We start from the raw sequence: 13,361 nt of genomic DNA, 5'->3' as shown, positions 1-13,361 counted from the left end.
ATGGAGCAATAATGATAACAATGTTGTTGATGGCTCTGAGATCTTGTGCAAACCACCACTCGTTGGGTCTTCCTACCTTTGGAATGGGGAGTATCGGGGTATTACAGGGGCGTTGTGTTCTCTTCAGCACCCCTTGCTGTAATAGTGCATTGATCACTCCCTCTATCCCTTTTTCTGTTTCCGGTGCCAACCTGTATAGTTTTAAGTAGGGCAGGGCAACATCCTTCTGTAACTGCACCCTATGCGCTGGGGCAGAATGTACTTTTCCAACATGATTTTTATGTTGAGCCCATAGATGTGGCAGTACCTGGGCCAGGATTGAAGGGAGTAAATGATGACTCTCTCGGGGAGGTTGTTGTCTTTCAAATGTAGCGGGCCATTGCTCCTCTTTCCAGGTCACTTTGCCCTACTGTTTGCCATAAAATTCTATCAGGCAATTCCGTCCATCCATTTCAATTTAAATCCCATATATTGCATTTCTTCTTGGCTCTTTGATCACTTCTCCTATTTGCTTTGCCTTAGCGGGATGTCTTACGGCCATGTTAAATAGGGTTCTGAAGTTAAACCCATCCTATAAAGTTCCCGCTGACTATAGGTCAACTGTACTAACATTCCTAATCCCACAACACCAAAAAATAAAAAGGAGTGACATGCAAGGATGTCTGCTGTCCGAAGTGACTTTGCGTTTATAAATTGTATGCATGCTCACACTCACGAGCATACCAAGCCGTGCAATGGGTCACTATATTCTCTCATCTGGACTCGATCAGGTGTTTTAATAGCTGTGCCCAAGGATCATTAATCTTTTGTAAGACTTCCTGCTGTTTAAACATTTTTTTTTAACAGTGGTACTGTAAGGGTTAACGTTCAGCTGCCAGCATAGAACACAGACACAGAGCGATCGGGTGTAGGCTCAGAAGTTATTAAATTTTTGCAGCTGATGAGCTCATATTTGAGGTAGTTCTATAAACATTCCATTATCAACGCGATGTATTACCGCTCCTAATTTGCAGAGTGTCTGCCTGCCTAATAGGGTCAGGTGGCGCGAGTTGCGGTACATCCTTCCTGGGGGTTAAATGTTTCTTGGCCCCTTGCATGATAGCCGCTTTCCCTCTATTTGCTAACCAGTGTTCGAGGGACTCATTTCCTTCATTCAAATGATTATCATTATTGGGAACCCATACCCCATTTTTGCCGGGTGGGACTGCAATCCCAAAGCTTCAAAACTGACAAAGATGCACCATATGAGTATTTTGGAAGTAGCAAAACATTCCCTGGGAGGGGGCTATAAATAGCACATATTTAAGTCAAATACCAATGATTGATTTTATAGGCATTAGCTATTCTTAGAGACGTATATTTTTTCTTTGTCAATTCAGAAAAGATCAACTGTCTGCTGAAATGGTTAATGTTTGCTGCAGAATCTAAGGGGCGGAGGACTTGGCATGATGCCGTTTACGTCTTTTCACGTAATCTAAAAACGTATTGATATTCAATTACTTTTAATCGTACAGGCACTTTCTTTCTTTTAAACTGATCGTAGTTTCCAATGTTTCCGTTCATCAGAGAAATCTCAACACAAATCACTTAACTTATAATCTCTGACTCACAAAGACAGACGATAAAAAATACAACCCACTTCATGCTTTGACTAAAATTAATTGGTGAAACAAAACACACAGATTGTCACAGCTCACAAATGTCACAGTTAACCGTTAGCCTTATCTCACGGCTGCAGAAAATCTGAATTCCCTTTCTCTAGAGGAACTCACCTGTTACGCTTTTATCTTAATCTTCTATTTACTTTTACTCCCCTGTTTTTTTTCGAGAGGGGGGTCAGCTTCATTAGATTCCTATGCGGGACATAGATGTTTTCCTACCTCATTCCGTTGCTTTACGATTGTTTCTTTTCATTTTCTGACTCGTTTTGACTCCCTTATCTGTCCTTTTTAAGGAGTTCACCTTCTTTCTTGCTCCGGATATCTTTACCAAGGCTTCGGGACGACCTGTGAGGGGACGACCTGTGAGGGGGCGTCGAGTTTATTGCTCATTGTTCCTTCTGAAAAATACTTTAGAACATATATATAACAATAACAAAGACCACGGAAATCATTTACAAATACTACAGGGAGTGCACACCGGTGTTTATCCTTTCACGAAACTCAGTTTTAAAAAGATTTTGGTCTCTAAGGCACCTTTTTCTTCCCATGCAGCTATCATTAATTTATTAATTAAGATAACTCTCCTAGCATGAGTCACTGGCCAGTAATTAAGGCTGCCGAGGCGCAGACCCCCCTTTCAGCTGGGGTCGGGCTATGGCTCTCTCCCTTTCAGCTGAGAGTGTCCTGTTTAGAGATTTGTTTCAGGGTTCACCTACCATTAAATTAGGGAAACTGCAACGACTACGCCAATTTGTTGTGGAAATCATAACAAAGAAAAATTCCTCGAAGTTCAATTTAAGGAAATTTATTGACACAAATATATTTGTGGAGAGTGTGTCCCAGCTGCAAAAGCTAGTGCACTGCACTCTGAGTTATGCAGTCAAAAACCATTATATTTATCGTGTGAAATAAACAACTTTGAAGAGATAAAGCTTGGGAACATATGCAGAGGAAATATGAATGTTGCGACACAAACTCTCTTACTCGAGAAGGACTTGGTTTTCCTTCTGGAGAACTAGGGTATTGGTGAAATGGAGAGGCAGAGATTTAGTCCAATTCCATTGTAGAAAGTACAATTAGAGTGTGATTTGGGGTCAAGTCCAATAGTTGTTGGAGTGCTTTTAAAAAAAACTTCATTTTTTCCAATTAAGGGGCAACTTAGCGTGGCCAATCCACCTACCCAGCACATCTTTGGGTTGTGGGGGCGAAACCCACGCAAACACTGGGAAAATGTGCAAACTCCACACGGACAGTGACCCAGAGCCGGGATCGCGCCTGGGACCTCAGTGCCGTGAGGCAGCTGTGCTGACCACTAGGCCACCGCGCTGCCCGTTGTTGGAGTGTTTAAGCAATTCCCAGTGGAAGAAGTAGATTTGCATTTGGTTAACGATTTAGCGGGAGTGAAGGTGGTAGCTTCATCCATGATTACAGAGAGTCCGAGGGCAGTACAGCAGATAACACCTGAGATGCCAATGGTTGGGCATGTGGGAGTTAGGAAAACCCATTTGGCAGGAAATGACTCAATGGATGAAATGTTGACAGACGTTGATCACATATCAAGTGGCAAATCAGATTCTGAGAACTCTAAGACCGAAGGTGACCATAAGAAACAGGAGTCTGAATTTAATAATAATGACAGTAATGAAGAGTCAGACAGGAGTTTGAAATTCAATATTGGTTCTGATTATGTAATAATGATAAACAGCTGGTACTGAATCAACCTGTTGCTAACTGATTTTGAACAAATTGAAAGTAATTCTTCCAAAGCTAGTAAAGAAGACAGGAATTTGGAAGAAAGTGAATTGGACTTTTCTAAAACTAATGTGTTACAGCCCCTTGCACTAAACCCATTGCTATCCACTTGAGATGCAAACATTTCCCAGAGCATTCCTGTTTTGGAGGGCAGTATACAGAATAGCATGGCATCAGTTAATCAGGATGAGAGCAGTAAGGACTGTGAAGTGACACCAAGGGAACGGTTGGTTAACTCACATTTGGATTTGATTTGGATTTGATTTATTGTCACGTGTATCGAGGTACAGTGAAAAGTATTGTTCAGACAGATCGTTCCATACATGTACAAACATAGGACAGTGAATGAAGCATACGGAGTGTAGTACTGCTCAGTAGAGAAGATGTGTGAAGAGATCAGTTCAGTCCATAAGAGGATTATTCAGGAGCCTGGTAACAGTAGGGATAAAGCTGTTTTTGAATCTGTCTGTGCGTGTTCTCAGACTTTTGCATCTCCTACCCAAAGGAGGAAGTTGGAAGAGAGAATAACCCAGGTGGGAGGGGTCTTTGATTACGCTGCCTGCTTCCCCAAGGCAGCAGGAGGTAGCTTGCCCGGGTTGAAGTGGGTCAGCAATTCCTCTGACAGAGACGCTGCTTCACCTCGTGAAACGCCTTCTGGTGCGGGGGCTCCAGTTCCTACTCTGTCCCTTCAGTAATTGGTGGAACAGACTTAGCAGTGTGGCCACCCTGGGTATGAACTTCCCATAATAGTTCACCAGGCCGAGGAAACAGCTGAGCACCATTTGGTCATGAGGGATGGGAGCCTGGCGAATCGCCCGCCTTTTTCTCCTCTGCTCTGCACCCGGGAGCCGAGATATGTGACCTCTGGCGCATGGAAATCACACTTCTGCCTCTGTCCTCAAGCAATTGGACTGCCTCGTCCAATTGCTCGAGGACCTTGGTTAGGTTTTAGAACATAGGACATAGAACGATACAGCGCAGTACAGGCCCTTCGGCCCACGATGTTGCACCGACATGGGAAGTCAAAAAACAAAAGCCATCAAACCTACACTATGCCATTATCATCCATATGCTTATCCAATAAACTTTTAAATGCCCTCAATGTTGGCGAGTTCACTACTGTTGCAGGTAGGGCATTCCACGGCCTCACCACTCTTTGCGTAAAGAACCTACCTCTGACCTCTGTCCTATATCTATTACCCCTCAGTTTAAGGCTATGTCCCCTCGTGCTAGCCATTTCCATCCGCGGGAGAAGGCTCTCACTGTCCAACCTATCTAACCCCCTGATCATTTTGTATGCCTCTATTAAGTCTCCTCTTAACCTCTTCTCTCTAACGAAAACAACCTCAAGTTCATCAGCCTTTCCTCATAAGGTTGCGGGACCTTTTCTAGGTGTTCCTGATGCAAAATCTGGGTGATGAGAACATCATCCAGGTGGACGATCACCTTTGGTAACCCTCCCAAGATGTTCTCCATAATCCTCTGAAATATCGCACAATCCCCGATGGGTATTGATTGTCGCATATTTCGAGGAACTAGGCCCGAGCATCAGCTGCAAGCACGCGTGGTTCACGTCCAGCTTAGTGGATGTTTTTCCTCTGCTGAGCAGGACGTAGAGATCCTCGATCCGAGGGACCGGGTAACAGTCAAGGTGGGGTACCTGGTTCAAGGTCATTTATTGTCCCCACAAAGCCTCACCGACCCGCCCGGCTTCAACACGGGGACTGCAGGCACAGCCCAATCGACACAGTGGGCAGGGTGAATAATCCCCAGCTGCTCCAAATGGCCCATTCCCGGTCTACCTTTGCCCAAAATGCTTACGGCACAGGGCGGGCGCAGAAGTATCGGTGGTGGGCATTCTCTTCCACATTGATCGTGGTCATAGCTCCTTTAATGGTTCCGAGGCCTTTGGTGAAAATCGAAGGGAACTCGGACAGCACTCCATCCGGACCACAGGGGTACATCTGGCACAGGTGTTGCCAATCCAAATGTAGGTGACGCAGTCAATTGTTCCCCAATAGGCTGGGCCCATTATCGTGGACGACCACCAATATTAAGCACGCAGACTGGTCTCCATATGCCAAGGGCACATGGGCTGTATAGTAAGGGTTCCACGGTATAAGTGACCAGTCGGGTTCCCATGTCGCGAAGCTCGAGTGGCTGAAGGCCTGTCCGGATGGTGGTAAACACGAGTAGACTGATGACCAAAACTGCCGCTTCCTTGTCCTGTTCCATCTCGGTGGGGTGTCCGTTTTGGAAGCAGTGTCACCCGGATAGGTGTCGTTTTAGGGCCAGTCACACAGAGCAGTGGTAGGGTTGGTTCCTCAGCTTCCAAGGTCTCCAGGAAATGCATGCGGCCTCTTAGGGGGAAATAGCGACTTGTCCGTTATTGGGGAATGGTGCCCTCATGTGATTGCCCGGAGCCTTATTCCTGGCCTTGGTTTCCCGCTCAATACTGCCGGCTGCCGTCCGGGAACGCTGAGTCTGGTGAAGTCCCGTGGTCGCTCCGGTTTGAGTCGTGGTGACGGTTGCGGGACCTGTGATGACTTCGACCTTGGAAGTACCTGGCACCTCGCTTCCGGTAGATGTCGGCCGATGGTCTTGGCGATGCCCAATGTTCAGGACCGCCAGGCCCTGGGGTCTTGGATGCGATAGTCGGGGGTTTCCTGGGTGAGCGCCATGTTGACAGCCCTGTCAATCATCAGGAGGTTCTCCATTAACAGCTTCCACTGCGTCTCCCAGTCCCGAAGTCCGCAAAAGAAACAGTCCCGTAGCGATTCAACCAGAGAGCTCTGAAACCGCAGTGGGTGGCTAGTCCCCATAAGCGCACCAAGTATTTCCCGGTGGACCTTGCCGCCGTCTACGAAGCGGTATGGAAATGGTACAGTTGGACCATAATGGGGTGCTGTGGATTTAGGTAACGACCCATCCGGTAGATCAGCATGGCGAACGGAACTCCATCCAGCCTGCCCGGGTAAGTCAAGTTACTGATTAATGTGTAAGTTAGTCTGCCAACAGCTCATCTTATTCCACACTAGTCACAATAATCACTCCTCTCAGCTCCCCGCAGGGTCTCCTTCTCCGAACTGCTTCCAGGTCAGGGTTTAAATTCTGTGGGGAGCTCCACCAATTGAGAGGAAGCTCTGTCCCCCAGTCACCTTAGGAGCTCATACTCTGAAGTTCAGGAGGGGAACCATTCTCTCAGCTCCTGCTGCTTCTGGCTGAAACCCTGCTTCCGACCTGGTGTGTTATTCTGTATGCTGGCTGCCTTTTTCAGACTTTGAAACCTGGACTACGGCAAGGGGAAAAGGTGCTACGCCTGGTTGGATGGAGGGCAAGAGGAGCCTGTTCCTGCTGCCAGTTGCTTACAGGGGAGTGAGAAAAGAGAGATTGCAGCTGCTACGCCTGGGACTCATACTTGTTACTGGCTGCTCTCATGCTTATCGGCTGGGAGTGGAGCACAGGTTTTGGTTTGCCCTCTGCTGGGCTAAAAGTGGAGGAGAACGGATGCACTTTTTGCAGTTTTGGACTGGATGAAACATAGAAACATGGAAAATAGGTGCAGGAGTAGGCCATTCGGCCCTTCGAGCCTGCACCACCATTCAATATGACCATGGCTGATCATTCAAATTCAGTATCCCACTCCCGCTTTCTCTCCATACCCCTTGATCCCGCTAGCCACAAGGGCCACATCCCGCTCCCGCTTGAATATATCCAACGAACTGGCCCCAACAGCTTTCTGTGGTAGAGAATTCCACAAGATCACAACTCTCCAAGTGACGTTCTTCCTCATCTCAGTCCTGAATGGCTTACCCCTTATTCTTAGGCTGTGACCCCAAGTTCAGGGCATCGCCAACATAGGGAACATTCTTCTTGCATCTAGCCTGTCCAGTCACATCAGGATTTTATACGTTTCTATGAGAGCCCCCTCTCATTCTCCTGAACTCCAGTGAGTACAAGACCAGTTGATTCACTCTTTCTTCATATGTCAATCCTGTCATCTGGGGAATTAGTCTAGTGAACCTTTGCTGGACACCTATGATAGCAAGAATGTCCATCCTCAAACTAGGAGACCAAAACTGCACACAATACTCAAGGTGTGGCCTCACCAAGGCACTGTATGATTGCAGAAAGACATCCCTACCCTACTCATACACTCAAACCCACTCGCTATGAAGGCCAGCATGCTATTAACTTTCCTCACCGCCAGCTGTGCCTGCTTGCCACCCTTTAGCGACCATGACCGAGTTCCATCATGACACCCAGGTCTCGTTGCGCTTCCCCTTTACCTAAACTGCCACCATTCAGATAATAATCTGCCCTCCTGTTTTTGCCACCAAAGTGGAAAACCTCACACTTACCCACATTATGTTGCATTTGCCAAGTATTTGCCCACTCAGCCAGCCTTCCAAGTCACCCTGCAGCCTCTTTGCATCCTCCTCACAGCACACACTGCCACCCAACTTAGAGTCATCTGCAAATTTGGGGATTTTGCATGCAATTCCTTCGTCCAAATCATTACTGTACATTGTGAATAGCTGGGGTCCGAGCACTGAACCCTGCGGCACCCCACTCGTCACTGCCTGCTGTGCAAACCTAACTTGACCGTCTGAAGCATCTTCGGATGCATGACATAAAGTCTTAAAGGGTCTCATTCTAAATTGCTTTCTATTACCTTATTAATTCAGTTAGCAGACAGATGGCCCCTTGTAAATTGATTACATTGTCTTGAGTTTAATCGATCCCTTGACAAGATCAATTCAATTTGTATGGTGACACACACACACCATTGTTCAATAATAGTACCATCGGAGCCAGTGTCATCAGTCGATTTGTATTGCTTTGTATATTCAACTCTGTAGAATTACTGCAGTAGACATTGACGTCATCTGATCAACCCCCCCCCCGCCCTTTGTATCGGAATTGTCCCTTTTGTCTCTGTGTAAGCCAACTGAAAGGTTCAGCAATTACCAATGTGTCACCTGTGGGGGGGGGAGGAGAGTTTCCTTTGTGTATAAGGATCTCTACGTCCCTTATGTTCCTCAGAGTGTTTGTTGCGACCCTTGCGGCCTCTCTCCTTGTGCAAGTAAAATCATTTCACTTTAACTGTGTTGTTATTTGTTACATTTCTTTCAGTCTAAAAGTTTTATTCGGATGTTAAAGATTTCAACAGTAATTTGGAGATTCCACCGAGATCGCTTCTTCTGACCCGAGTAGGAGCGGATAAAGCTAAGTGCTTGATGGACGGCTGAGGGGGAAAACCTAAGTGGCCACAAGTACAATTTTATACTTTGGGATTTTCACAGTGGTTGCCTAGGTCAAGCATATTCTGCACCCGCTGGCCCAGATACTGCAAACAGTAAGACTCTACTCCAGGACCTGGTTACCTTTTTTGAAACATTTTCTCTTGCAAATTAAAAACAAGAGTGCAGGGTTTTTGAAAACACCTGGGTTTTTGAAAAGGTCCTGAAAGTAACTCCACAGTAAAAGGGTAAAAGGCTTTGTCGCGGACAGCCTACACGTCGCGGACGCGAACAAGAGAAAAAGTGAAAGAGCTAAAAGGCTTTGTCGCGGACAGCCTACATATCGCGGACGTGAAAGAGAGAAAAAGTGAAAAGGTAAAAAAGGCTCTGCTGCGGGCAACCTTGCGTATTGCAACACATGTTGGGAACACATTCAAAGTTGGCAGTATTTGTACTGAGGGTTGTCGGGGACACCCAAGAAGGTTTCGGCCATAAGTTTAAATAAGTTAAAAGTGTATATGTAAGGACGTCATCCATAGTGACGACCAACATAGATCGAGAATTGATCGTATGATTAGTTAAAGCATAAGTATTTGTAAGTTGTATGTATGTTTAAGAACTGTTGTAACTCCTGTAAACTGAAGCAGCCTGGACTAAGGGATAGTGATACTAGATTTTAAACTACCTATCACCCCAGGTTGAAAGAATGGGAACAAGAGCAAGTAAAGCACCACCAAAGGGCACACCAGCCTGTTTCATGCTCCAGAATTGTGGCCAGTCATCTGTCGGCCATTTGAAAAATTGGGTAAAATGGATAAAAGGGGGGAATAAGCCGCTGACGGGTCATTTCACTTAGAAAGAATTTCATCCCGAGAAGAATACCTGATGAGTAGGGACCTAGGGCGAAAAGGATACAAAAGATAAATTGGTCAGCATTTGGGGATTGGAAAAGAGAGGCAGAAAGACGCAGAGAAAAGAGAGTAGAAGCCATAAGGCAACTCCGAATAAGGACAAAAAGGGACACAAATTTCCAGGACAGATAGCTCAGCCCCGAGCCACTGTGCCGCAATAGTCAAGTAGCGATGAGCAAGAAATGCAGTATATGTGGTCAGAAGTCCCACCACCATACATGCCTCCCCCGCCGCCACTGCCCCAACTCCCTGCAGTTGAGAAAAGCCTCCCAGTGTTACCGCTGCCACCCCCTCCCCCCTCAGACATTGCTAGCTGACTAACAAGCGCGCCAAACAGATCAGAAGGCAGACAGGAACCATTACCATCCAGCACCACAAGGTCAGGTACGCAATATGGACTGCAAATGCCTTTACGATATTTTCCCGGTGGCCCAGACAGCCAACCAATGCCCGCGCATAAACCATGGACTAATGCAGAGTTGAGGCTCATGGTTGAGGACATGGGAAACCCTGAGACCACCGTTCTCTGCCATGAACCCAGCATTTTAGATGGAGAAATACTTATTAGGCTTGGCTAAAAGGCCGGTTCAAAGATTTTGAAATCAAATTCCAAGGTTTTAAAGCCCATCGAGAGAGCCCAAATGCAGGACCAACCATGAGGCCATCTGTTAACTTTTGGACAGATTGCTATAAGGCCCTCCGCGGATCCATCCCCCAAAAGACAAATTGGTCTAAGATAATAGAGGCTACACAGAAAAAGGACAAAAACGTCCAGGATTATGCCCAAATGGTAGAGGGACTCATGGAACAATACTCTGGGCTAACTAAACCCACATCAGAAGGGCCCAAGGTTAGTGCCATCGTCAACGGTCTGTGACCTGATTTAGGATCTGCCCTTAAATTAATATGCCTGGGCTGGAGGCAAGAATCCATAACTAAAGAAGTTTCCATGCTCCAAGACTTAGGAGAAAGGAGTAGGGAGTTTAAGAACAAAAATACAGTCCTGTTTGAACAAACTACTGGACTTTTGGAAAAGGAAGTGGGAGAATATGCCCAGTTTCCCAAAATCCACACCACCAACCACAAAGGGGTCGAGGGAGATTTAAACAAAGGGGGCCTAGGAGAGGATTTGGAGGTTACAGGGAACCACGTGGGACACAGACAGACAAAGAGGGCTGCCATACCTGTGGCCAACTAGGTCACTGGGCCAGGAAATGCCCACAGACAAGCCACGAGGGTTGTCACAACTGCGGACAACTAGGCCATTGGGCTAAGGACTGTCCCCAACTAAAACCCCATTACCAACAGAATTAGAACCAGCATAATGGAAGAGGCCATGGGAGGGGTGGACACATATCAGGCTGCCCGCAGGCCAACTATTCAGTCCAGGATCCCTGGGGCAGGGAGGGTCACCAGGATTGAGCACTCAATTAGACCCAGTGGCGAGAGGCCTGCCGGGCTGCTTGCCAGCCCTACCCGTTGCATATTATGCCCGGTTTTCTCTCTCTATAATACCCGGTTTTCTCTCTCTCTCCTTTTTTAAAAAGTGGGGTTGGATTAGCTACCCTCCAATCCATTGGAACTCTTCCAGTGTCTGTAGAATGCTGTAAAATTATCACCGATGCAAACACTATTTCTAGGGCCACTTCCTTCAGTACTCTGGGATGCAGAGCACAAGGACCTGGGGAATTATCGGGTTTTAATCCCATCAATTTCCCCAATATAATTTCCTGACTAATAACGATGGTGCCCGGAGACCAGATGCCAGAACTGTGAGAGCAGCAGGGTGGCGACCCAATTGACTATGTATATTGCTTGTACTGATGGTGGTTATGTTTTATCGTTGGGGGATTATATGGAAATTATTATATTTTTGTTGTGTTTTGGGTTATTTTGTGCTTAGCAGCTTGATGCTCGCCAGTTGTGGCCCTGTTGCATTGGGGATTGAGGGGGCGCTCCTGGTGTTAGTGAGGGGGAGGGATATTCTCTCCCTCTCCATCTCTCTTCTCAACCATGCGCTGCCTGTCTTTTTCCAGTGGACTGTGCTGCTTGCAGGCGCCTTTCCACTGACGAGGGGCTGTTACTGGAGCCAGGGGAGGGGGTAGCTTGCGCTGGCTTGTGTGCTGACGGCTTTGCCTTGTACTTAATTGTTTGTTGGGTTTCTTGTGGTTGGTTGCTCTGTATTTTGTCTTTTTTTTGTAAAGGGAGCTCTCTCTCTTCTGCCATGTCCCGTATCGTTTTTTCCTTTTCTGGTGGTCTGTGCTGCTCATTTAGATGCCTTTTCACCAATGTGGAGCTGCTGTTAGGGCAGTGCATCGATGTGTCCTTTTCCAGTGTTGCCTGTATGTTATATGTTATGTTTTAATCTTTATTGTCACAAGTAGGCTTACATTAACACTGCAATGAAGCTACTGTGAACAGCCCCTAGTCGCCACATTAAGGCACCTGTTTGGGTACACAGAGGGAGAATTCAGAATGTCCAAGTTACCCAACAAGCATGTCTTTCGGGACTTGTGGGAGGAAACCGGAGCACCCGGAGGAAACCCACGCAGACAAGGGAGAACCCACGCATACTCCACACAGGCATCATCCCCAGTCTGGAATCGAATCTGGGACCCTGGAGCTATGAAGCAACAGTGCTGACCACTGTGCTAAGGTGGGCACATTTCCACCAATGTGGGGCTACCATTGGGGAGGAGTGGGGGCAGAGGTGTGTGACAACATGTATATTGTATCGTCACTGAAGTGTTAACAATTTGATGTGAATGCTTCGAACCACTAGATGGTGATCAAGAGCACACACGTGAATCACGTGATACCTTGATTCTGGGAGTAGGTGATTAGGTGGGATACAGAGTAGTCATGTTTTTAGAAGCTCTGTAGATAGAATAGCAATCTTAGTATATTTTACAATATTTGTACCTTAGTAAGGTGCTTCAAATCTTGTACAGTTGTAGTGTTGAAAAATAAGCTTTGTTTGAAACATAGGTTGATGTTCTTTGTAAGGCACGACACTGCAAAGCCATCATCATCCACAAAGCAAAGAACATCACAAGGTGGCCGTATGCTGGCCTTGTAGCTGTTGGTTTGTTTTAAGGAAGTGTTTTGGGTTGAACTGTGCCCCCTCTTGGGAGGGGACTGGTGTTTTCTCTCTCTCTCTCTCTCTCTCTCACTGTGCCCTTTTCTGGTGTTCTGTGCTGCTCATTGGGTGCCTTTCCGCCGATGTGGGGCTACTGTCGGGACTAGGGGCTTGGTGGTGGGTGTGTGCTAGCTTGAGAGCTGATGGCTTTGTGTTTTTTTTTGTATTGTAAATGCTTTTAGCATATTATTGATTTTCATGACTATTTTTAGCAAGTTGCTGAGCCTTTTGTGTTCTTGAGTTGTCAAAAAACTTAAAATATTTGTCGGAGGAGGATCGAATGCTGTACAAACTCTGTTCGTAAAGGGGGGTCACAACACAAACTTTTTTTCCCCACTAGTTGGTGCATTTTCCAATATTTCGGGTTCTGTTACGAGTGCAATGATTGGATTTTATTCTAATATTTCGACAAAAAAGGAAACAAACTCTCTTTAATTTTATTATAAAGTTTATTTCCCATTTGGGAATTGATGATTATTTTACATTTTGAAGCTTCTGTGCCCAATCAGCAGCAGGGAATCTATTACTGGGAAAAATCAAAAGTTTCAATGAATTTACTTTGTCTTTAAAAATATTGACCAAGAAGCAAATGGAGACCGCACGCCATTCTCATTGGTGGAGAGTCATGACAGTCCTAATTCCAGGTGACAATATC

The sequence above is a fragment of the Scyliorhinus torazame genome, chromosome 16 (genome assembly GCF_047496885.1).
Source record: "Scyliorhinus torazame isolate Kashiwa2021f chromosome 16, sScyTor2.1, whole genome shotgun sequence".
NCBI classification, from domain to species: Eukaryota; Metazoa; Chordata; class Chondrichthyes; order Carcharhiniformes; family Scyliorhinidae; genus Scyliorhinus; species Scyliorhinus torazame.
Note: the sequence above shows the minus strand (reverse complement) of the source record.